We start from the raw sequence: 27254 nt of genomic DNA on the forward strand, positions 1-27254 counted from the left end.
GGAATGGACTGCCGGCAATGGCAGTGGAGGCGGATACGAAAGGGTCCTTTACCTGTCCTGGACTGGTACATGGAGCTCAGAAAAATAGAGGGCTATGGGTAACCCTAGGTAATTCCTCAGTTAAGTACATGTTCGACACAGCTTTGTGGGCCAAAGGGCCTGTATTGTGCTGTAGATTTTCTATGTTTCTATGTTTATTTAGCAAGTAATTTAAACATTTTACTCTTTTTTCATTATTCTGGCAGCTTCCCTCTTACTTTCCATTAGTGAGAAAGATCTCGGCCTGAAACGTCAACTATTTATTGATTTCCACAGATGCTGCCTGACCTGCTGAGTTCCTTCAGCATTTTGTGTGTGTTGCTTAAGGCGGCCCTTCATCAGAGACATTGTATTCCTAATAGGAAATTATTTTACATTGACTACAGGACAGGATATGTTTTAATCCTTCTGTTTTCAGAAAACTGAGTAGGAATGTATTTCCGGTAAGTGCAACAATTGGGATACATAGAGACCAATACAATTTTGGCCCAATTAAGCAGCTGCCCCAATTTGCCAAAGTTTCATAGAAATAGTTAAAAAGGTATATTTAAAAAACAAACAACCGTTTAAATGAGTAACAAATCAGGTAATTAAATAAAATACCGAACAAATTAGAACAGTACCAATACCACTACAGTACTATAAAATTGTATTAATTCCTAACAATTATAGAAGGAGGAATGCATCCAGTGTACACCACAGTGTTCTTCTGATTGACTGTAAATTAACAAAATCAGCACTGATACCTAGTGCAGGTAATGGACTGCCTTCATACAATGCTTTCAATGATTGCATCCCCCAGATCTTCATTTTCATTGTAGCATTCAAGATGATTGTAGATACCTCCAAATTCTTCATAAGTCCTAACTTGAGTGAAATCATTTCATTTTCACTCCCAGCCATTTCTGGCAGCTCCAAGCCTGAAAGCTTGAAACCACAGTGAGAAAACCAGTTCTGAATTGTCTTCCTGCTTATTTCTTGCCAGCTTTTTGAACACAAACACACACAACTGAATGTATTTTAAAAAACTGTTCACTCTAAGCATAGCGTAGTGTCTTATCGCCATGCAAGTGCATGTGACTGTTGCTTGTTAGAGACTGCAGCGATCTCCTGTCCCAGTTAAGTGGCATATTACCAACTAAGTGAAGGGAATTCTGGCTATTTTCTCAATTTATTTTGTTCTTGGAGAGTTGTCCCAAATGAGTGGCTATTCTAGTTAACTGATGCACAATTAACTGTAATCCACTGTCATGGTAATGTATATTTACTTTAAATTAGTTTATTTTGAATTTTGAACTTTAAACATCCCTCTAGCAAGAAACACGTGTGCCTGGATAACTTTTTAAAAATAACCTTGCCAACCTTTAGTCAAGAACAGAAAATGCAGAGATATTCAGGAAGTCAGGCTGCATCTGTGTGAAGCAAAATATGTCAACACTTTCAAAACGTCCACTTGTTTTAGAAATTAATACTTAGTTACTTGGGCCCTTATCTCCCAGTAGAGCAAAGGCAACCAATGACGTTCTGTCTCCATTGTACTCTGAAGCTGATGGTATGGTTTGAGTTCATCCATGCTTCTGCAATCCACTTCATCCACTGTGCGGTGGATTAGCCTTACAGCTTCACCAGACCCCTGCTGACGGGCCTTACCCGTTTCCACCTCTCATGACAGATGTAGGATTTGACTTTTGAGAGGAAGTTTTAGTCATTGCTGTTCTGAAATCTCTCTCTTTGCTCCTCCATCCAAGTTGGGCATGCATCTTGCAAGTAATGTGTCCTCCCAATTGCATCTTCAAAATTGAACTGCTTTGCATTGATGTGTGTTAACTTCAAATGCTGATTATTTGCCCATTCTGCAGATATCCTTCTGTAATTTGTAAGGATGCTATATACAGATGCTGCTTGGCCTGCTGAGCTCTCAGTGCTGTCTGCTTTTAGTTCAGATTTTCAACATCTGCAGTCTTTTTGTTTATTCTCATTTTCCCTTCTGTAATTTGTTGTAGTCTTCCTGAGCATTAACAACCTTCCTGAAATTTAGTATTATCTTCAAATTCATGAAGAATATGCTTGATTCTAAATGATTAAAATGAATTATGAACAACTGTTGAATCTTGTGAGATACCTGTGGGGTTCTAGGGTGAAAAACTTTTTAAAAATCCCATTCCTCTGTTTTCTGTCTGGAAGTCATCTTGACAATCCATGGTGGACAAAAGCATCCTAACATCAGGTGACGCAGATTGGCACCTTTTCATCTGTATATTCCGTTGCTCAGACCAATGGTTAGTGCAGTCGTCTCCAAGTATGTTTGCCAGGATCTACAGAAATAGTGGGTACAACCAAGTGAACATCACTGGCACCTGGTCACCCTACCATCCCAATTTTCACATAGTTTTAAGGCTTACTGTGTTTCAGATTTAAACTGAAGGGTCTGAAAAGTTTATTTCCTATCAATCAAAAGCTGCAGGAGTCCAAGCTAATTTTACCTTAAAGTTCCAGATATAAAGCAATTTTAAAAATGACCTTCCAATGTTGGTCTTTGGAGCTATCGTTGGTACAGAGCTGATACTGGGCTTGAGCAAAGGAACATGGGTCAAGCTAACATTTAAGGTCTTCCTGTGACATTTGCTTTCTTTCGATGGTTATTTTTGGAACCAACTTTAACATTAATTGAACCAGCATTCTGTACATAAATTTAGACCCCAATTCTCACTGAAGATTTGCATGGAACTGTGAGGAATTTTTGTGAATGAAGAAACTAAGATAATGACCAGTGACCATGCAAATGACTTTTTGGACCTCTTTATAGTTGATATTTCATTCTTATAGTTTAAGATTGAAATGCAATACCTCAGATAATCAAAGTTCAAAGTATATTTATTATCAAGGTATGTATACATTGTGCAACCTTGAGATTTGTCTCCTAACAGGCAGTCACAAAACAAAGAAACCTCGAAAGAAACAATTAAAAAAAGAACTGTCAAACACCCAATACAGAGAGAGAGAAAGAAAAACAACAAGAGTAGGCAAATAGCTTCAGAACTGAAGGTTGATGGAAGACAGAAAACCAGACATTGCTGCAGCAGGAGCAGGCCACAGTCTCAGTTCGTCATAGAGCTGAATAAATGTCACAGGGCTATAGACACGAAGCCAGGCATCATTGCAGCCAGAGCAGGCCAAGGCCTCAGTTCAGCGTAGAGATGAGTAAACGTTGCGGATTAGTGAGCAGGACCAGGCAAAACCAGCCCTCATCTCGCCTCCGGTCCCAAAATCCAGACCTTTTCAATCTGGCCTGGCGCTTAAATGGTCCAAACATTTGGTCATTCCTCACTCTTGGACTGCTCTGGGCATGGACCCCGCGGGCTGCCCCGATTCTGCCTGTGCACAATCTTTCCAGTTCAGCCCCGTGCTTAAATCGATAGGACATCGGGATTTCCCTCACTCTTGGGAATGCTACGACTCTGCTTTGACCACACCGTCACTTGCCTCGCCCCTGCCTTTCCTACACCTCCACTGCTGGCCTCTCTATTGTTAGCACTGATCGTTATGAATAAAGTGCTATTAATAAGGTACTTAGCAGTTTTCTTTGTTTTGTTTTTTGTCACTGGTAAGTAGTTGCTGGACATCACCAGTACCATCTTAACCAGCTGCTTCCACCAACCTTCTAAGAAATTCTTCTCTTTTCTGTCCATATCTGTCTGGCTATTTAATCTTCTCAAGCAACACCTACAAAATGCTGCCTGACCTGTTGAGTTTCTCCAGAATTTTGCGTATGTGTTGCTTTTGATTTCCAGCATCTGTATACTTTCTCATGTTTATTATTTAATCTTCTCTTTCAGAATTTAATCTAACATCTATTACATAGCAGTTTATTTGTGAATGATTCGTGTGAACATAGGAATGATTAACAGTATCTTGATTACTGTTGAAGGCACATTTCTCCCATATTGCCAGTACACTAATGTGTATTTGGTGTTGATATGTACCAAAGTGATGTCCTGAAATTTATTGTCTAAAAGGAACCGTGAAGGTTGACATAATGCATTGAAATATCCACATGAATGATCAATTTTCATTTCAAATCCCATGAACTCCCTTGTGCAAATGATAATCAACCATTTTCTCTGACAGCATAACCCAGACAAAGTAAGTGCCCTGATATGATTCTTTATAATTGTCTTAAATCATAATATTAACTGATAGTGGGGCATTGGGAATTCAGACTCAAAAGCTTTTGCTTCTGTTTTGGCAGCCAAATCTTTTTTGAAACACACGATCTTTAATTCCCTTATTATATAAAAAGTAAGAATTTTATTTTCCACTCAGACAAATTGTTATTACATTAAACGACTGAAACATTGCTCAACTTTACTATACTACTGGTTGCCCTGGATACTTGGCAGCTCTGGAGGCGCAGTGATTTTGAAAACGAATGACCTAAATCCGAAGGCATTGTAATTAATATCTGAACTTGTTTTGCCAACTTCTGGCTAATCCATCAGATCTGAGTGCTGAACTATTCTATTCTAACTAGTGGAATTGGAGAAAATGTGGAAAATTAATCTAGCTGGTGAGAAATAAGCATTAAGACAATTCAGAATGGTTTTGCTCAATGCTGTTTCAAGCATTCAGGCTTGGAGATGCCAGAAACAGCCAGGAGTGAAACTGCCATGTTGCACCTCGTCTTTGGACTGGGTGTATTATAACTTTACAGACTGAACATTGTGTCCAGCAATTTCAGATAATAAACGTTTGCTGATTTATTTCTGTTTTCCCCATCTACTCTATTTCCATTATTATTATTGCACAGAACTTTTTTTCTCTCTAATATTTGTAGAATTAGCCTGTTGGGATGGATCACACACATTGTGACCATCACAATGTGGTACTGACAATGATCATAAAATAAATCTTTCTAGCTGAAGAAGTGCTTGGTAAACTCAAATTACCTGTGATAAAGTGACTGCAAAGATTAGGTTTTCGGAGAAGTCAAGGCACAGAGTAAATTGTGATCCAGATAGAATGCACTTCCTTACTGGCACTGGGAGAGATTCATCTGTTGTGTTCAAAGGAGAATTTGATGAAAAATTAAAGGGAATGAAAGATATAGGATATTGTGGTTAATTAATTAATTAAGCGATACTACACCCAGTAGGCCCTTCTGGACCTTCAAGCCATACCACCCCAGCAACTACACAACCCCAGTTAACCCTAAGCTAATGCCGTGTGAACAAGTGAAATAAGTTTCTTTCATTTGACAAATGAAAGGAGCAATCAATTAACTCAACCTGCTGAATATATTTTCAGTCCCGAATATCTCTTCTGCATTGAAGTTCAGTCACCTTAATCTTTCCTCATTGCAGTCAGCCTGCCGAACCATCAAGGCAATCCTTCTATGGAAATGAGATCCTCTTCACTGTGGAAACATTCCAAGTACAGACTAGTCAGAGTTCCACAAAAACCTGCAAAGTTCAGAGGTCAAAGTAAATTTGTTATCCAGGTACATATATGTCACCATATACTATTCTGAGATTCATTTTCGTGGGCATTCACAGTAAATACAAAAAATCGTTGAAAGACCGACCACACACAACAGGATGGACAACCAACCAACGTGCAAGAAAAACAACAGACTACAAATAGAAAAAGAAAAAGAAAAAATAATAATAGAAGAAGAAATAAATGATAAATATCGAGAATGCGAGATGAATAGTGCTTTAAAAGTGAGTCCTTAGTTTGTGGGCAACACACAAAATGCTGGAGGAACTCGTATATGGGAAAAAAAAGTACAGTCGACGTTTCAGGCAAAGACCCTTCAGTGTTGGGATGAGTGAAGTTATCCCCTCTGGTTCTATACGCTAATAGTTGAGGTGTTTCTGAACCTGGTCCTGAGGACCCTGTACCTCCTTTTTATTTTATTGAGATACTGTGCAGAATAGGCCCTTCAAGGTCAGCAGCCACCCGATTTAACCCTAGCCTAATCATGGGACAATTTACAATGACCAATTAACCTACCCAGTACATCTTGGCCTGCGGGAGTGCCTAGGGGAAACCTACACATCCCATGATGAGGATAGACAGAAACTCCATAGAGAACGGCGGAGGAACTGAATTCTGAACTCAGGAGCACCCTGAGCTGTAATAACATTGCACTAACCATTATGCCACCACTGTGTGTGATTAGCTTCTGTAATCTGGTTGGTTACATTCTCCCGAGTCAGTTGGGTGCTGGTTCAAATCCCACTGAAGAGACTGGAACACAAAAATCCATCTTGAAACCAAATCAGCCTTTTATAACTTAGAATCACAAAATGATGGAGCTCAGAACGAGGCTGCCATGTCTACTGTGCCGTGTCTAATTTTAACAGCCTCCAGCCACGCAAAGTGAAGTGAGAGTCGGTTCACACACAGCCATTTCCCTCACCAAGCAATCATTATAACGATGTATTTTTTAATGACATAGGACGTGGGATAAATATAAACCAGCACACAGAAGAAATATCCCTTGCTCTTCTTCGAAACAAGTCATAGGTTTATATATATGTTATTCAAGAATGTAAAAAGTGTCATCAGCCCAACACTTCACCTAAATAAATCACTTTACCACTTCATCCAAACTGTCAGACCTGGCCCGAAGCATCAACAGTTTATTCCCCTCCGAAGATGCTGCCTGATTTGCTGAGTTCCTCCAGCAAATTTTATATGTGTTATTCTAGATTTCCAGCATCTGCAGAATCTTTTGCATTTACTTCATCCAAAAAACTGCACTCCAGAGCATCGCTGAGGGGTTGCTTTATTTTTTGTTCATGCACTCAATCCTGGAAGCTATGGATGTGGTTTAGAATGATTTCTGCTCCAAAACTGAGAAAACCCTGGCTTGCATCCCAGAGTGAAGCAAACCGATTCTTCCTAGCAACACCAACCTTTTGGAAAGTTATGATAGGAAAGGAGGGTAGAGGAAAAGGAGACTTCCTGCTTATGAAATGTTTGGAGTATTTAACAAGCACCCTGTTCCATCAAAGACCCCGAGTCAGTGCCTTCAGTCCAGTCACAGCAGCTGTAGACTACATTGTCCGAGTGAGACACTGCAGGAACATCTGCATCACCAGTCTTAAATCCCCCTTGAAGGGTGCCATAGTAGCCTAACGGTTAGCATGATGCTATTACAGCTCAGAGTGTGGAGTTCGAAGTTCGGTTCTGCTGCTGTTTTGCAAGGAGTCTCTGTACGTCCTCCCCGTGGAATGTGTGGGTTTTCTCAGGTGCTCTGGTTTCCTCCCATAGTCCAAAGAGGTGCCAGGCAGGTTAATTGGTCACTGTGGATTGTCCTGTGATTGGGCTAGGGTTAATCGGGGTTGTGGAATTGCTGGGGCAGCATGACTCGAAGGACCGGGGGGCCCAAGATGTAATGGATTATTGCTGATTTGCCTTTCCTAACATTTCAAAGTCCAAACTTCAAATTAAATTTATTATCAAAGTGCATATATGTCACTGTATACAACCCTGAGATTCATTTTCCTGTGGGCATACTCAGCAAATCTGTAGAATGATAACTATAACAGGATCAATGAAAGATCAACCAGAGTGCAGCAGAAGACAACAAACTGTGCAACTGCAAATATAAATAAATAGCAATAAATAACAAGAACATCAGGTAAGAAGTCCTTAAAGTGAGATTGGTTGTGGGAACATCTCAATGGATGGGCAAGTGAATGTAGTTATCCCCTTTTGTTCAGGAGCCTGATGGTTGAGGGGTAGTAACTGTTCCTGAACCTGGTGGTGCAAGTCCTGGGGCTCTTGTACTGTCTACCTGATGGCAGCAATGAGAAAAGAGCCTGGCCAGGGAGGTAAGGATCTCTCATGATGAATGCTGCTTTCCTCCAACATCGCTTCTTGTGGACGTGCTCAATGACTGGGAGGGCTTTACCCATGAGGTACTGGGCCTTTTGTAAGATTTTCCATTCAAAGATATTGATGTTTCCCATGACATAGAAGTGGGTCATTTGCCCCATTCCTTATTCCCAATTTATTTCTTGAGAACCTGTTCTGTCATGAACATTAATTCATCATCACTAATTACTAGTTCTAATTCAATTCTAATTAACCATCTACACTGGTGCAGTTTAGACAGGCCAATTACCCCATCAATGAGCATGTCTTTGGGAGTTGGGAGGAAACTAAAGCAGTCTTTCTTCAAAGGGAGAACTTGCAAGCTCCATATAGATCACACTCGAACAATAAGACATAGAAGCAGAGTCAGGCCATTTAGCCCATTGAATCTGTTCTGCTATTTGATCGTGGCTGATTTATTACCCCTCCCAACCCCATTCTCCTGCCTTCCCACTTGTAACGTTTGATGCCCTTACTAATCAAGAACCTATCAACCTCTGCTCTAAACATACCTAATGACTTGTTCTCCACTACTGTCCATGGCAATAAATTCCACAGATACACAACCATCTGGCTAAATAAATTGTCTCATTTCTGTTCTAAAGGAACATCCTTGTATTCTGAGGCTGTGCCCTCTCGCCCTAGACTCACTGACTCCTCTCCATGTCCACTCCAGGGGTTCTCAAACTGGGGTTTATGGATCACTTGTTTAATGATATTGGTCCATGGCAAAAAAAAAGTTGGAAACCCCTGATCTAGGGCTTTCAATGTTCGGTATGTTTCCATGAGAACCCCCTTATTCTAAACTCAATATAGGTGCAGAACCCAGCTCACTGGACTTGTGGGTCAGTGATGCACCTATGTCCCTGGGTGAGCTTCCCATGTGATCTGACCTCTCCTATGACACCTCAGCACCCTGCACTGAAAATGAGAACCTTACCATTAATCAAAGACTTTGCAATCAATCAGTAAAGCACATCCTTGTCCACCCGTGGCAATGGTCATGGACCTCATGTTGGCCTTCTGAACAGCTTCATAAAACACGAAACTGGACTGGAAGCAGGTCATTCTTGATACCAAGGGATGGCATGGCAGAAGAGAAGAGACCCCCTTCTCAGTTCAGAAATATGTGAACTCTTGCTGATCATTTCTCCCATGACAAATAAACACAAGCGGATAATGAATCCATTAGTGAGCATTACAGGAAGCATAACAACAGAACACTCGTACTTCAAGCCTTCGCTGTGCCCAAAAGCATTTACCCACCATCAATAAAATCCAAAGGTCAAAGAACTTTCAAAAATCTAAGTACGTATATCGTACATGCTCACCGTCTTTGGACTGTGGGAGCAAACCTGAGAACCTGAAAGAAGCCCATGCACTCACGGGGAGGACGTACAGACTACTCGCAGATGATATTGGAATTCAACTCCGAGCTCCGACACCCCATAGCGTCACTATGTTACTGTGGCGTGGTGTCCAGGCTAGAGTCAGTGCTAACCCTCCAGTGATCGCTCTGGCATGGCCTGGATGGTGGAGGCGTTTGATGCTAGAAATGAAAGTAAAAACCACAGATGCTGAAAATCCAAAGTAAAAACAGAAAGTGCAGGGGAAACTCAGCAGGTTGGGCAGCATCTGCGGAAAGAAAAGGAGTCAACGTTTCTGGTCTGTAACCCTTTGTACACCATCTGACATCTTGTGCTGGTGACACAGGTTCAGTCTCCTCCTAGGACAATGGGGAAGAAGCTAAAAGGGGTATCATTAATGATTTGTCAATTAGATCGACATGAACTTCAACGCGGGGTGTGTGGGTTGTTCAAGGAGGAGTCACCGCTCTGACGCAGGAGCTCGCCGTGTCCATTCCGGGGCAGCTCACTCACTTTGGTCCCCACTGGACGCTCAGCTTTCACCCGTGGCTCCAAGTCGGTGTTTGCATGCGGCAGCGGTCACACCCCGGTACACCGCTTCGACAGGCGGGCTAAACCAGGTGAGGGTAACCGGAGACCTCATACCCCGGTGAGGTAGGGACACGCCTGTCCTGGCATGCGAAGTCGGGTGGATGAGACCCAATGACCACGAAGGCGGTGCTCACAACGCTCTGTTGAGGACACAGATGTCACAGTCATCCACTGGAAGCAAGGAAAACCCCAGTTTGTGGCGTCTGTTTGTACCACTGGACCCGGGCTTCTGAGGCAGAGAGAGCTGAACTCCCCCCACTGGTTTCCCGTCAACGTCGGGCACAATGGACAGCCACCGAACCTCAACGTGTTTCATATCAGGTGTTGAGTGAAGGAAACCTGCCACCCTTACCCATTAACTCTCGCTTCCATATTAGTTACCCTCTGGAACTCTACAGTGCTACCGAAGGGTGATAATAATATTCACCTGTCATACTGATGACGTAGTGCGAGCTAGCTCCGCCTGACAGGGGTGGAGGGATTTCGGTCGGAAACCTGATGCGTTTGGAGCCCATTCTCTGCTCTCTTTACAACCACTGTTTGGATAACATCAGTTAAACTTTGAATTTGACCTTCCTTCCTCCTACCAGACAGGTAAAACAAAACGTTTATTTCCTTAAAAAAAACCCAGCTACGTTGTTGTTGATAAACGCCCGTGATCTCTGTCGAACTCCATCTCTTTGTACAAAGATGAGCTGTGAGGCTTTTGTGCTTTACACGCAGTTAAAATTGAATTAAATTTGATTGTCGCTGAGAGTGAGGCAGCGGGGGGTGTGTGGTGCGACGAGTCCTCCCGAGACCGGGTTTAGGTATTGGTGCAGAGTCTGGAACGAACCCTGTCATTGTGGACCGACCCGTGACTGTAAAGGAGTGCCAGTAACTCCGGAGCTGGATTAACCGACCACTTTCACAGTGTATGATTTTAGGATTATTTCCAAATCCGCGTTCACTTTTCCTGTAAGGGAATCTCAATCGCTTTCTCTCACTCACTCGCACTGTGCAGGAAAAGGCGAGCGTCGTCTTGGTAATGAGTGAGTGCTTTTGCAGAAACGTTACCTTACAAATTTAGTATTTCCCCTCTATCGGTGTGTTGAGTTGGATTAGAAATAACGTCGGCAACTTGAACCGAAGCTAGTCCGCTTCCAGCATTTTACCAGCTCTGTAGTTATGAAGTGGAGGTGTAGTCATAATCCTAGTATTTCGCCTGGGAAGGTATCTAAAGATAACAATATTCTTGTATATAAAAAAGAACGTGCCAGACCGCGTTTTAGGGATGTTTCCAAGTGTTGAAAGATTTAATCTAAATGTATTGTTTAACGCATCGCGCAATTTAATCGCCTTATTAGTTACTAGATCAAAAGTACTCTCTGTTACACTGGTCGGCGGAGATGTATCGGAACGAGAACTGGTGCTTGTGATCCTAAACCCACCTGAACAACTCCGAGAGGCGGATACGGTGTGGGCATATTACCAGTGAGACGCCCTCACTTCTGAGAAATTTTCGATATAAGTGGCAAGATCCTGAGCTTTTCTCCAGGTTTTTTCTTCAGAGGCAGCTGGTCCCTGGCATAAACCTACATTTCTTCCTCTGCGAGCCCTGATTACTTGAAGGAATAATGTTGAGACGAATTAATTCCCCGTTGCGGTTCTGTAGCGCGTATCGGAAGTTCTGGTTACCGACCTGCATCTCCCTATCGTCCTATAACCTTGCCATTTGTGGGGTAATCGCGCGTGAAAATGATGCCAAACCCTATACTGAACGTTGTGAATTACCCTTTCTGCATAGCGCATTTTGACTAAAATAACACCTTGTAAATCCACAGGATGTAAATCCAAAAGAGACGATTGGCCTAATCGAGTCTCAACATTAGTGAACATCATGATCAGATCTCCTTCTCAGCTCAGCTCTTGAATCAACTGATCCAGCTTTGCTAGTTATCAATGTATCCCAATAACTCAACGTGGATTCCTGATAGTTAATGCTCTACTCTCTTAATACTTGAGGCACAGGACAGCTCCAATGCCGTACTGAAATTTGCCGACGACACTACTGTTGTTGGTTGAATCAGAGGTGTTGAGGAGCGCATTTTGGAGGAAGATTGGAAGTCTGGTTGAGTGGTGCCGCGAAGACGGCCTCTCACTCAACGTCAGGGAAACCAGAGTGGAAAAGCTACGGAAGGTGGTGTGCGGAAAGAGGATTTTCATTATGGATTGAGGTACCCTGTGGAACGTTGAGCGGCGCCCAGCAACTCCCGACTTGACCCTGAAGTAATCATGGGACAGTTTACAATGACCAGTGAGCCCAACTGGTCCGCCTTTGGACTGTGTGAGAATGTACCGACTCGTTTCAGACAGCGGCGGGAATTGAACCTGGGTCGCCTGTGCGTGAAGCGTTGTGGTAAACAACACCCTATTGCCGCACCCAAAAACTAATTCATGGAAGACCCCCATCCAAGCCATACCACCTTCTTGAGATAGCTGCCACACCACCAGGTTCAGAATCTATTTACAGTATCACCCCACAACAGTCAGGCTGCTGAACCAGTGTGGATAACTTCAATCACCGCTACTCTGAACTGATTTTCCAAGGTACTGACTCTCCTTCAAGAACTCCTTACAACTCTGGATTTGTAGTTACTTTTATTTGCACAATTTGTCATCTTTTTCACAATGATTGACAGTGTGTTTATGAAGTTCCATGAAATGTTGGCACGTGGCCAGGTGGTTAAGGTGTTGGTGTAGTGATCTGAAGGTCGCTAGTTTGAGCCTCAGCTAAGGCGGCGTGTTGTATCCTTGAGCAAGGCACTTAACCACACGTTGCTCTGCGACGACACCGGTGCCAAGCTGTATCGGCCCTTGCCCTTCCCTTGGACAGCATCGGTGGCGTGGAGAGGAGAGACTTCAGACATCCCACCCTGCAAAAATTCATTTCAGGGAGGTAGCACCATCAATTTGCGGGAGACTCCTGGAACTTCCTGGAGAAGTGGGATGACTGAGACATGCAGCATGGGCAACTGCCAATCTCCCATACAACCCTGCCCAGGCCTGCGCCCTGGAAACTTTCCAAGGTGCAAATCCATGGTCTCGTGAGACTAATGGATGCCTATGAAATTGTATTTCTTATTTCCTTTAAATGCCTGCAAGGAAGTGAATCTTAACATTGTAACATATATGTACTTTGAAAATATGTATTTAAAGAAACATCCCAAAATGCACCAAGGAGCATGCATTATTGATATCAGCAGATAAATAGCATTAATTAGTAGATTATTTGGTCTTTTGAATAAGAATCTCTACATTATCAAGAAATCTTATCCATTCAATAGACCACAATAATCTATTAATTAACACCACATTATCAATGAGTTATCTTTATGGAAGTGTAACAATGCAAAAAAAAGCTTAAATTATAAATTCAAGTCAACTTTTATTGTCATTTCGACCATAACTGCTGGTGCAGTGCATAGTAAAAATGAGACAGTGTTTTTCAGGACCATGGTGTTTCATGACACAGTACAAAAACTAGACTGAACTATGTAATTTAAAAAAACACAGAGAAAGCTATACTAGATTACAGCCCTACACTGGACTGCATGAAGTGCACAAAACAGTGCAGGCATTACAATAAATAATAAACAGGACAGTAGGGCAAGGTGTCAGTCCAGGCTTCGGGTATTGAGGAGTCTGATAGCTTGGGGGAAGAAACTATTACATAGTCTGGTTGTGAGAGCCCGAATGCTTCAGAGCCTTTTCCCAGACAATGCTGTTTCCTTTGCGGATGCAGCGTGTAGTGTAAATGTCCGTGATGGCAGGAAGAGAGACCCCGATGATCTTCTCAGCTGACCTCACTATCCACTGCAGGGTCTTGCTATCCGAGATGGTGCAATTTCCAAACCAGGCAGTGATGCAGCTGCTCAGGATGCTCTCAATACAACCCCTGTAGAATGTGATGAGGATGGGGGGTGGAAGATGGACTTTCCTCAGCCTTCGCAAAAAGTAGAGACACTGCTGGGCTTTCTTTGCAATGGAGCTGGTGTTGAGGAACCAGGTGAGATTCTCCGTCAGGTGAACACCAAGAAATTTGGTGCTCTTTACGATCTCTACCGAGGAACCTTTGATGTTCAGCGGGGAGTGGTCGCTCCGTGCCCTCCTGAAGTCAACAACCATCTCTTTTGTTTTGTTGTTGCAGATGAATAGTGCTAATGCATCATTTCCTGCATGGATTATTATTATTATTATTATGTAGAGTACTGTGCAGAAGTCTTAGGCCAATGTAAAAAAAATTCTGTAAAGCATAGATGCTTTCAAAAGTAATGATATTAAAAGTTTCTAAATATCAGAAAAATTACTATGAAGAGCAGTAAACAGTTAAAAAAAAACTAAATCAGATTAATATTTGGTGTGACTGCCCTTTGCCGTTTAAAACTGCATCAATTCTCTTAGATGCAGTTTTATAAGAAAATCAGTTGGTAGGTTGCTCCAAGTAGCTTTGAGAACTTGCCACAGATTTTCTGCAGACTTTGGCTGTCTCGCTTGTTTCTGCCTCTCCAGGTAATTCTGGACAGCCTTAATGATGAGACCTGGGCTCTGTGGAGACCATATATAAAAAAATCTAGGGTGCCTAAGACTTCTAGCACAGTGCTGTATGTGGAAAGTTATTGATGTGTTGAAGGAAAATCCCCTACACCGTGGAGAAGCTTAGGGTAAGGATATGATAATTTATTGGAAAATGCCTGCCAGCAGGTGCTTGTGACATAACTGATGTGCAGAGCAGCCTGGACTGATTTAGTTGATGTGACTTTCACTGGTCTGGTGAACTTATTCAACACACAGACAAACAGACTATAATTTTGTTTTATGCCCATTATTATTTATTTTAGACCTCTTACATAAAAATCCCGGAGGGTGTTTTGTCACTCATTATTGTTCCAGTGTGCACCATTGACTCTGGAGTGTTCATTTTGGTCAAGTTCCTGGCATTGATACAATTACACGGCCCTGAATGCTGTTTGGAAGGAGCCTACTCTCAAGCAGAATTAGCTCTTTTAACTACACCAGGTATAATGACCAGTTCAAACTTTAATCTCACTAAACCATGCTGCTCGTTTCTATCCCTCTTGTTGGGAATTACTAACTTCCAACAAAGTGCAGTTTGAATTAAATAAGACTAGTCACAAATTCTTCCTAGTCTTACCTTTTTCTCTTGCATTTTCTTTCGGATCTTTAGAAAATGCTACAAATTGGATGACTAGGTTTAGAATACTGACATCCTTTTTCTCACACTCGTGGTTCTCTTAACGCTCTTTGAAGTGTTAAATGTGCATAATGAATAGTCGTAGAAACGCACTATGTTGTATATTGACAATTTGATAATGTTAACCTCCTGTGAACTGCAGTAGTAATGAGTAATAAGCAAATACCTGCTCCTCCATTCATCTTCATTTCAAAGAAGAGTCTTCATCTGTGCCACTTGTTTTAAATCTTTCTGCACTGTCCAAGCAGTTGTGAATTTGAAAGTTTTTTATGGATGTTAATAAAAACGGAAATGCTGGATGAACTCAGCCAGTCAAGCAGCATCTGTGGAGACAAACCAGTTAATGCTTTGTGTTAATAATTATTCATCAGAGTGTTTTTTCTCTATCAATAGTTTCCTTGTGAATGTAGTGAGTATTTTAAAAGCAGTGCTGTTATGATGATAAAGCTAATTAGAACGTTCAAAGTACATTTATTACAGGTGTCCCCCCTTTACAAAGGTAGAGTGTTTGTACGAAACCTTTCTTAAGCCGAAATGGTGTAAAGCGAAGAACCATTAATTTATATGGGAAAAGTTTTTGTAAAAGCGAAAATCCTCTTTGTAATGCGAAAGCAGATTACTAATGTAGGTCTTTTATAAAAGCGAAGTGGCGTAAAGCGAACATTCGTAAAGCAGGGGACACCTGTATCATTTTTAAAAATCTTGAGATTCGTCTCCTTACAGGCAGCCACTGAACAAGAAACTGAACTAACTCATTTTAAAAAAAGACCAACAAACACCAAATGCGCAGAGGGAGAAAATAAACACAAATCATGCAAACAGTAAAAGCAAGCAACAGCCTTCCAAAGGAAAGTGAGGCCATAGACATGAAGTCCAGAGCAGCCGGACTTCCTACACAAGAAATTCTGACGCAAGGAAGTAAAGCAATCCAAGTTAGAGTATTATCTGTTTAGGTTAGTGGTCACCAACCTTTTTAAGCCCAAGATCCCCTACCTCAGCCTAAGTGAAAGATAAGTTCGACCTACTAAATCGTTTGGAGAAAAAACAGCTCAGATTGTACTTCCAACTTGAGGCCCTTTATTTGGGCTAATTGTATTTTAATTACATAAAATGGTTTTGTCAAACTTTCAAATTAATTTAACTAAGAAAACACTGTAACTAGCATACCAAACAGGCCATAGCGGCATCGAGCTCATCCAATAACACCTTGAATAAGCGGTGCTGAAGCGCTTTTGCTCGAATCAAGTTTATCAGTTTGACCACCAGTGTCATTACATGAGAAAAGTCCACGACCTTCCCAGCCAAGGCCTGCTGATGAATCACTCAGTGATAATCCAGGAAGTTGGGCTATAAAAACCAACGCACACACCACGCATTTCTGGGGCCCCATCAGTAGTAATTGCCACCAGTTTATGAATGGGGATGTCATTTTCACAGACTTTTTTTAAAACTCATTGTAAATATCATCACCTTTTGTTCTCCCCCTTTAAGTGCAAAAGAGTGAGGAAGTCTTCCTTTGTTGTAAAATCCTGGAAAGCCATTCTGACAAATACAACAAGCTGAGCTGTTTGCATTACATCCAGGGATTCATCAAACTGTCGTGAAAAATATTCACAGAGTGACAAGTCCTTTAACACTTGTCGTTCCATGTCCTCTGAGCCACTGGTAAACTTACTGAGGCACTAGTATAAGTTTCAGGGATACGTAATCTAATGACGCCACTGTTTTTGTTTCCTGTTTCTTGTAGATTTGGGGAATGTTGGAATTTAAAGTGGGAGAAGGGTTGTAATGTGAGCATTTTAAAGATAAATTAATACCAATTAGGATCATGGTAATCTAGCAATACCCTCGCTACAGAGAGATAAAGAGAGATTGTTTCCAGGGTTGCAGGGTTTTCCTTCCGGTCTTTTCTGCCTGGTGCGTATTAGTGAAAACCTCTGTATGCGAATATCGTTTTACCGTCCTAGATAAAGTTGTTTCTTTTGGGCATGAAGTTGTTGAGCAGTCCTTTTTCAAAGTAGAAGTTACTAAGTTACTACATATTTGCATCAAAAGGTTTATTGGGCATAATGTATTTGTGTATTTTTCATTTTTTTCGGGAACTACTGGGAAAGTCTCAAAGATCGACCAGTCGCTCGCGATCGACTGGTTGGCGACCACTAGTTTAGATGTTGGAGTTCCTGTCATATTGCTACTTGTCTTGTTTTGGGAATATAGTGTGTGCAGGTATAATCTGTAGTTCACTGATGGTGAAGGAGCAGGATACTACTATGCTAATTTATTTTGTACATTTGTCACAATGGCATTGAGATTCTTCATTAGTTTTCTACTCAGCTTTGGTCAGTCTTCCATTCCAGATCTGGCTTGCTGGAAATGCTCTCTCAGGTCAGGAAGTGAGCTGCTTGTTCATCACTTGTTTGGTCCAACTGGCCCTGTGTCCGTGTCCTGTAGTTATCAGGCTCCTGGACGGACTGCACACTGAACCGGGCTCCATGGCTGTGTCCTGTCGTCATCGAGCTCCTGGACGGACTGCGCTCTGAACCGGGCTCTGTGTCCGTGTCCTGTAGTCATCGGGCTCCTGGATGGACTGCACACTGAACCGGGCCCTGTGTCCGTGTCCTGTAGTCATCGGGCTCCTGGACGGACTGCACACTGAACCGGGCTCTGTGTCCGTGTCCTGTAGTCATCGGGCTCCTGGGTGGACTGCACACTGAACCGGGCCCTGTGTCCGTGTCCTGTAGTCATCGGGCTCCTGGACGGACTGCACACTGAACCGGGCTCTGTGTCCGTGTCCTGTAGTCATCGGGCTCCTGGGTGGACTGCACACTGAACCGGGCCCTGTGTCCGTGTCCTGTAGTCATCAGGCTCCTGGACGGACTGCACACTGAACCGGGCCCTGTGTCCGTGTCCTGTAGTCATCGGGCTCCTGGGTGGACTGCACACTGAACCGGGCCCTGTGTCCGTGTCCTGTAGTCATCGGGCTCCTGGATGGACTGCACACTGAACCGGGCTCCATGGCTGTGTCCTGTAGTCATCAGGCTCCTGGACGGACTGCACATTGAACCGGGCTCTGTGTCCGTGTCCTGTCGTCATCGGGCTCCTAGACTGGCTGCAATATTGAATGGGGTTCCTGGCTGTGGACTCACTTTCAGGGACTCTGCGGTTTATGTTCTGTGTGTTACTTGTTTACATTTATTTTTACTCTTTGCATGATTTGTACTTTTTTTCTGCACATTTAATTTCTTATGGGCTTTGCTGTGTGGGTTTTTTAACGGGTTCCTTAGTGTTTCTTTCTTTCGTGGCTGCCCACACAAGATGAATCTCAAGGCTGTATGTGGTACACATACTTTGATAAATATGGAGGAATTTCTTGAGCCAGAGCGTGGTGGATCTGTGGAGTTATTTCTTTGCCACAGGCAGCTGTGGAGGTCAAGTCTTAATGTATATTTAAGGCAGAGGTTGATAGATTCTTGATTGGTCAGGACATGACAGGATACAGAGAGAAAGCAGGAGAATAGGACTGAGAGGGAAATGGATCAGCCATAATGAAATGGCAGAGCAGACTCGAGGGGCCAAATGGCCTAATTCTGTTCCTATATTTTATGGTCTAATCACAAATGTACTTTAATATTTGAGTTACTGATTTGGTGAATGGTGAGCCTGTTTATAGGAGCCAATGCTGTAGATGATTCACCATTTTCTTGACCATCTGCTAGTATTTGTCTTTGACACAAATGATGCTCTGTAAATCCACAGTCTAAACTCTCTCTCTTTACAAATTTTAGAACCTTGTCTGAAATATTTTCTTGACAACATGCATGTTGGTCACTGCAGCTTGAGTGTTGTTGTACAAGATATGTATTACATAATCCTGTGGTATAATCCAAGGATATAATAATTGTAGTCTCTCATAATCTGCCCTGAATATTCATGGTTAATCTATTTTAAAAAAGACTGCTTGATGTGACATTTTATATTGAGTTATGGAATTCTAGAGCACTACAGCACAAAAACAGTCCCTTTGGCCCTTCTAGTCCATGCCAAATTAATTTTGTATACCTCTATCAAAATTTCCCTCATTCTCATACACTCTGGGAAATAAACCTCTTCAACCTTTCCCTATTACTCAGGTCTTCAACTCCTGGCAATATTCTTCTAAAATTTCTGTGTACTCTTTAAATCTTATCGATATATTTCCTGTAGGTAGGTGACCAAAACTGTACCCAATACTCCAAATTGGGCCTCATCTGTGCCATATACAACTTCAACATAACATCCCAACTCCTGTACTCATTTGATTTATGAAAGCCAATGTGCCAAAAGCTCTCTTTATGACCCTATCTACCTCTGATACCACTTCCAAGGTGTTCTGGCCCTGTATAAAAGTTTTGCCCCCCAGGCAGTTAATCTGGTCAACCATTCTCGCTAACCCCTCCACTATCTCTATTACCTCCATCACAGCATTGTAAACAGTTAAGCCACTTTTTACAATGTGGTTCACACTGTAAATGCACAGTGGTATTTATGTATTTATGCACATGTTATTCCATATTCATCCCTTAATCTCTTGACTTTATTTTTATATAATTCTTTATTCTTTAATTAGCGGGGACAGGAAGGCTTTGCAATGGGCAGTCAAAACCAAAAGCATTACTGGCAGTAGCCTACCTGCCTTCAAAGACATGCATGCAGAAAGGTGCTGGAAAAGGGCCAGTAACATCATGAAGGATCCCGCCCACCCTGCTCATGGACTGTTTGCCCCACTCCCATCAGAGAGGAGGCTATATAGAATCCACTCCAGGACCACTAGAGTCAAAAATAATTAGTCTCCCCGAGCAGTAAGGCTGATCAACACCTCCCCCCACTAAGACACTCCTCCACATCCCCTACCACCACTACTGTTCTTGGAGCAGCCCAGAGTAGGCCCAAAGCCTCACTTATCAGTTCATCGTATTAGTGGGCACGGAGCACAGCAGCCAGGGCAGTCTTCAGAGCAAGTGAAATTGACCCTTGACCCAGATCCCGATCCCGACATCCTGCCTTTTCAGTCTGTCTGGTCTGGTCTGGTGTTTAAGTAGACTAAAGGACGGACAGTGAAAGACTGGCACCCTGGAGAGAGGAGTGAAGATCGCAGAGCTCTTGCCTCCAGTCTGGGCTCGTGTTTAAATTGACTAAAGAGCGACTCACGCCTCACACTAGGAGCTGGGCACCTCTGCAGTGAAAGGCTCCGTGCCTAGACCACGCTGCCCAGCAACTCATTTCAGGCCTGGGTTTTGCCACCTAGCCCGAAGCTGCTCTCAAGCTGTTCAAATCAGTTCTGTGCCCAGAGCGACCCAGCCTCGTGTCCGGGCCAATTGTACGGGTGAAGGAACTCCATCTGCAACAATTCTGCAACACACCATCTCGGCTCATCCCCCTCACCAACACTCACCCCTTCACTGTTTGCAGCAATAATTTAACAGAAATTACCTCAGAAAAGTTATTTATACTGATGTTTTTATCTTAACAAGATAAGAGCCCATGGTGTAACAGCAGGGGTCCAAGGATCCCTCAGTTTTCTCCCCATTTAGAATATGTGGACACCTTTAATCCTTCTACCAAAGTGCATTACCGTACACTTCCCGATACTATATTCCATCTGACACTGCTTTCCCCATTTTCCTCTATAGTGGACACATTCTCCCAAACTGTCTAAGTTCCTCCACATGCTCCCTGCTTCCTCAAAACTACCTGTCCCTCCACCTATCTTCAGAACATCGACAGACAATCCGATAAAGTTGATCGTAGATCCTTGGTGTGGTTAGTAAATTAGCAGTTGACACGAAAATTACTGGAGTTGTGGACAGTGAGCAAGCTTGTAAAATAAGAAGAATGTAGATCAGTTGAAGATTTGGGAACGGAAACGGAAGACAGCGTTTACTCCAGATAAGTATGAGGTGTTGCATTTTGGCCAAGTATAAGTAAATAGGGTATGGATAGGGTACCACATGCTTCCTTGCATCAGTCAAGATGCAGAGTTTAAAAGTCAGAAGGTTGTGTAACGTCTTTATTTAATTAGTCCACGTTTAGAGTATTTTTTGTATTTCTGGTTTTAGAGAGGATGCAGATTAACAATCAGAATCCAACATTTTTAGTGTGGCCTAAATTTTCCTTTTGAGTTTTCAATTTACAAATCTCTGCCTCTGCTTTCATTTCCTTGTCCACCGCCTGAAAGGTGGGTGGAGAGCAGACCATTTTCAAATGCTTGAGACCAAGGTGCTCCAACCAAGCACAAAGGGTGTGAAGAGCTTATCAATGACCTAGAACAGTCTTTGAATTGCTTATTGTTCATGGTCTTTGAGGAAATAACTTCTACGTCTGGTTTAATTTGCATTTTAACATCTAGCATACAATATGACAGCTTTTTAAAAAATAGTTTAAAATGTAATCCCAAAATGATACTGTATGCAAGCTTGCATAAAATATAGGCGTCAACCTGATGACATAAAACACATCTGTGCAAAGGTACAGGAACGGAATATCTGATCCCACAGTGTTGACATCTCGGTCCCGTCCCTATCCTCCTCTGAGGCTGCCCTTGTGTTCCATCTGGGTAGTCTCCAACTTGAGGGCATGAATAGTGATTTCTACTTCCGGTAAGAATATTCCCCTCCCTCTTTTTCCTATTCCCCACTCTGTCTCTTACCTCTTCTCTCCTGCCTCACCTCCTTCCCTTTCTCCTCTGGTCCAATCTCCTCTCCTCTCCACTCTCCTTCTAGCTATCCCCCTTCCATCCTTTATGTTCCGGCATCTTCCTCCTTCCTTTCTATCCTGAAGCAGGATCTCGGCTTGAAACACTGACTGTTCGTTTCCACGGTCGCTGCCTGACCTGCTGAGCTCCTCCAGCATTTGGTGTGAGTTGTTTTGGATTTCCAGTATCAGCAGAATATCTCGTGTTTATGATCCCACAGCCATCAGATTCGATCAAAGCTGTGAAATCTGTTCACGTTGTGATGTTGAAGGCGGCAGACAGTTATCAGCTACAGGGAAGAAATGCTCCGAAAAGTTTAGAATCAGAATCAGGATTGTTCTCACTGACATGGGTTACATAGAACAGTACAGCATTGGCACAGGCCTTTGGCCCACAATGTGCTGAACCAGCTAAAATACATCAACCCCCCCCCCCCCAAAAAACTAATCCCTCCTACCTACTCAATGTTCATATCCCTCCATCTTCCTCACATCCACGTGCCTATCAAAGCATATCTTAAAGGCCTCTAACGTATTTGCCTCTACCACCATACCAGGCCATGCATTCCAGGCATCCACTACTCTCTGAGTAAAAAAAAACTTACTCCTCGCACCCTCTTTGAATCTTCCCACTCTGCATGCCCTCTGGCCTTGTGAATTTTTGTTTTGTTGCAGCAGTAGAGCAGAGGCATAACAAATTACAATTGGAAGGTCAGGGACTGGGTGCAGGTCAATGGGACTAGCGGAATAAAGTTTCGGCACAGGCTAGAAGGGCCGAATGGCATGTTTTCTGTGCTGTAGTGTTCTATGGTTCTAAGTTGCAATAAAAATAGACAGTGCAGAAGAGGACTGCACAGGAATTTATTGACAGTTCAGAAATCTGATTGCTGTTCCAGCATGTTGTGTGTGGGGCCTTCAGGCTCCTGTACCTCCTCTCTGATGGTGGTAATGAGAAGAGGGCATGTCTTGGATGGTGAGGGTCCTTAAATTTATTTTATTTATGTTGTTATTTATTGAGATTTTATTTACTTATTTATTCATTAAGTTACAGCATGGAATAGGCCCTTCAAGTCGCACCTCCCAGCAATCCCCCAATATAATTTTAGCCTAATTACAGGATGATATACAATAACCAATTAACCTACCAACTATTACATCTTTGGACTGTGGGAGGAAACTGGAGCACCCAGAGGAAACCCACACTGCCACGGGGGGAGAAAGAGCTAACTCCTTTCAGACAGCAGATGCTGCCTACTTGAGACTCTGCGGTTTGAAGACATCCTTGATTGTAGGGAGGTTTGCACCCATGATGGAGGCTACAGCCCTCTGCTGTCTCGTGCGATCCTATTCATTGGAGTCTCCATGCCAGACAGTGATCCAATCAACGCACTTGTTCTCCACGGTTACTTCTGTAGAAATTTACTGAGTCATTTGCAAATGTATTCAACCAGAAATGCTTGCTCCAGAGTTACTGCATCCCGAAGTCAGTTCAGCTGATCTGAATTGCTCCATGTGACATCAAGTGCCACAAAAAAACCTGCTGGAGGAGCTCAGTGGGTTGAGGAGCATCTGGGGGAGGAAGGGAGTTTTTGACACGTTAAGCCTAGGCTCTGCATCAGAACTGAGAGTAGGGATTGGGCAGTACAGAGGTGATTGGTGTAAGATGATTAGTAAGGAGTTCCGGGTAGGGGATGTGAGCTGATGTGGAGTTGGAAGAGAGTGGCAGGTGAATGATGTTGAAATATGATTGGGGATGTTGAAATAACCCCAGACTCTAAGGGACCAAAGTTTAAGCTGAGTTTATTGTCATATGCATTCAGTCGGCCCTCCTTATCTACGAGGGATTGGTTCCGGGACCCCTCGCGGATACCAAAATCTGCGGATGCTCAAGGCCCTTATTCAACCTGTCTCAATGTGGTGGACATTAGGACCCGGCGTCAGAGCTCTGAATCTGCAGTGTTTCTGTTCACGAAGATAATCATGATCGCGATTGAAAATAAAGTGGAAATAATAAAGCGATCGGAAAGAGGTGAAATGCCATTGTTCATTGGAAAGTGTTAGGCTACGTTGGTCAACGATCGGAACAATTTTAAAGGATAAAGTGAGAAAGGCCCTGCCCCGATGAAAGCTACAATTATTACTAAGCAACGCAGTGGTTTAATTATTGGGTTTTGGGGTTTTGGGTTTTTGATCCTCACAGCAACCTGGCACAGTAGAGAGTGCACTTGGAAGTGGTCTGTCACTGGATCGAACTCGGGAACTTCCCGAGCCCGGCGCTGAAACATATATTCCTAAGTGTTTTATATGCATAGAAAGGTAAAATATATATTATGTACTAAGACAAACGTTTGACTAACTGACTCTAAGTAATACCAGATGTACTTGTTCCGACTTACTTAGTAAGAGAACTTCCGATTTTTTTCGATCCCGATCTATGATAACCCATGCACATCCTCCCATCTACCTTAAATCATCTCTAGATTACTTATAATACCTAATACAATGTAAATACTATGTAAACTAGTTGTTATACTGCATTGTTTAGGGAATAATGACAAGAAAAAAAGTCTGTACATGCTCCAATGACAAGTGCTGGAAAAGCATTTCCGGGTTTTCGCGATTCGCGGTCGGTTGAATTCTTGCATGCGGAACTCGTGGATATGGAGGGCCGACTAATTACAATGAAAAACAGTGGCAAGAGCATCACGCGCACAAATTCAAGAAAAAGCGAGCATGGTTATAACAAAAAAGCCCATTTTAGTACAAACTGCTCACAGTGTTACTATAGTGCAGTGATTAGGGTTATGCCAGTTGGGTCAGGATCCAAATGGAGATTTGGTGTGGGATTTTAGGCTTCTGTACTTCCTTACATCCTTCCTGTACTTTCATCTGGGTAGCCTCCAACCAGAAGGCATGAGTGTTGATTTTTCCTTCCTGTTCCTTCTCTTTCTATTCCCCATTCAGGGCTTTTACCTCTTCTGTCCTACCTATCACTTCCCTCTGGTTCCCTCCTTCCCTTTCTCCAATGATCCACTCTTCTCTCCTATCCAAATTCCTTCTTTTCCAACTCCCCTGGCTTCACCTATCACCTTCTACCTATCCTCCTTCCCCTCCCCTCACCTTTTTATTCTGGCATCTTCCCCCTTCCTTCTCAGTCCTGAGAAGGGTCTCGGCCTGAAACTTAGACTGTTAACTCTCTTCCATAGACACCGCCTGACCTGCTGAGCTCCATCAGCACTTTGTGCACATTACTCCGCACCTCTTGCCCGATGGTAGCTGAGAGAGGACTGCGCACAGACCCTACCCCACTGTGGGTGTGAAGACCTCCTTCTCCAGCACTAAGCTTTTTCCTCTGAGGTTGGGTGAGACTAGAACTAGAGGCCATAGATTAAGTGCAAAAGGGAACACAAGGGGGAACTTCCTCACTCAGAGGGTGGTGAGAGTGTGGAACGAGCTGCTAGCGGAAGTGGTGAATTTCAGCATTTTAGAGAAATTCGGATAGGTGCATGGATGGGAGGGGTATGGTTGAGGTACAGGTTGGTAGTTCAGCATGGACTGGATGGGCCGAGGAGCCTGTTTCTGTGCTCCATGATATGCCCTTATCCTGGTTGTTGTAATATGAGGGGTGATTGATAAGTTCGTGGCGTAAGGGAATTTTAGAAAACCTAGCACATTTATTTTTCAACATAGTCCCCTCCTACATTTACACACTCAGTCCAGTGGTCGTGGAGCATACGGATCTTGGACCTCCAGAAAGTGTCCACAGATGGACGATTGATACGTTCGTGGCCTAAGGTAGAAGGAGATGAGTTATACAGCTCTCGTTACATGCACATGTAGTTCAACTCTTTGAGTGATTATGCAGAAAGTTTGACGTTAATAACTCATCTCCTTCTACCCTAGGCCGCAGACTTATCAATCACCCCTCGCACAGTTAAGTCATTGACAACTCCTTGGCAATGTTGAAAATGTTCTTTGCAAATACGGGACAAATCCACTTGGCTGTTAGGTAGGAAGTGGCATGGCTGTTAAATCAGTGAGCATCACGGTGAACAACAGAAAGGAAACTGCAGAGAAATACAGGACACTCCAAACAACGAGGAAAAAGATAAGTTTTCATTGGTTTTAGAAAAGTTCAGTGTCATTTTTATCTATCAGAGGTGTATATTGAAACATCCGGTGAAGTGTATGTTAGCAACTAGCTCAACTTCGGTCGGCCGCAAGTCTCACCACGCATTTCACTGCTAACATTGCATACCCACTGTGCTCAGTAGAGTAAGGTGTAACACTAACAGCACAGAAAGTAACAAAACAACTGCAAAACAAACCCCTTTCCTTGCTTCCACTCACCCCCCCCCCCCCCCCCCCACATATGGACAGTCCTCCAACTCCAGGACAGGCCTCCAGCATCCAGTCTCCGAGCCTCGGCTGTTGGACTTTGACTCAGAAGCAAGAGAGTATGGTGGATGGATCAGCGATGGTTGATGAAGGGATTGAAATCAGTGGTAAGCATGTTGTGTTTCTAAAGGCTCTACGCCGTAGCCTACGCAAGTGGCCTACACCATTGTGAGCATTTATACCTGTGCGTTGGTGTGTCTGCGTCGCTCTGCAATTCACCGCCAAAACGCTAGTTGGCGGTGGGGTTTCTATGTCATTGTGTAGAGTTTCTTTGTGTACTTCAAACAATGGCAACTGAGCACATCACGTTGGAGTTGGAGCTAATAAATGTTGAACAAGGGTTACTTTTGTTGAAATTACTGCAACGCAGAAAAGAGAGAAGACGTCAGAGGAGATGGTGTGTATGACCATTGAACGGATTGCGGCGGAAGGAGGGTGAATTTTCTGTGCTTGTCCGGCCACTGAGACACATGGTTGAGAAAATGCATTTCAAATATTTTCGGATGTCGGCAGTTAGATTTGACAATTTGGTTCATCGTTCAGAAGCAACCGGAAATACGATGCTACCAAGCGGACCAATCACAGTTATGGCCTGCGTCGCTGTGATGCATAGTTACATTTCTGGAGAGGTGCACGTCAGGGTATGGCATGGGGTATGCGGCTACACCGTACCTACAGCGTAGATTTGACGCAGAAGTATAAATTGGCCTCCAAGTCTCCAACAATGCTGGCTTCTAATCTGCCAATGTTAAACCAGATGAACATGCCACTCAAGATGTCAGACAAGTTTCATGATGCTGCATACTGATTGAAGGTGTGGAGAGGTAAAGCTGGGTGTTGTCAGAATAGCTGTGGTAATTGATCCCATCTCTGTGCATGATGCTAACAAAGGGAGCCATGCACAGGAGGAAGGGGAGGGGTGGATTACCAGAGGGAAGTGTTGGGAGGGAAAGGAAAGCAATCTTAGAGAAGCAGTGCTTCCCAAGTCGGCG

General features: G+C 43.1%; 1 protein-coding gene across 1 annotated transcript in view; it reads left to right on the top strand.

Annotated features, from left to right (window-relative positions):
* The first annotated feature begins 10043 nt into the window (after positions 1-10043).
* The window catches only part of lypd6 (LY6/PLAUR domain containing 6), a 259919-nt gene continuing 242708 nt past the window's right edge, over positions 10044-27254 (top strand). Inside the window, exon 1 of the mRNA XM_073026208.1 lies at positions 10044-10475. The gene's annotated coding sequence lies outside the window, so the exon portion shown is untranslated. The remainder of the gene's footprint in view (positions 10476-27254) is intronic.

Source organism: Hemitrygon akajei, chromosome 2, assembly GCF_048418815.1.
Source record: "Hemitrygon akajei chromosome 2, sHemAka1.3, whole genome shotgun sequence".
Lineage (NCBI taxonomy): Eukaryota > Metazoa > Chordata > Chondrichthyes > Myliobatiformes > Dasyatidae > Hemitrygon > Hemitrygon akajei.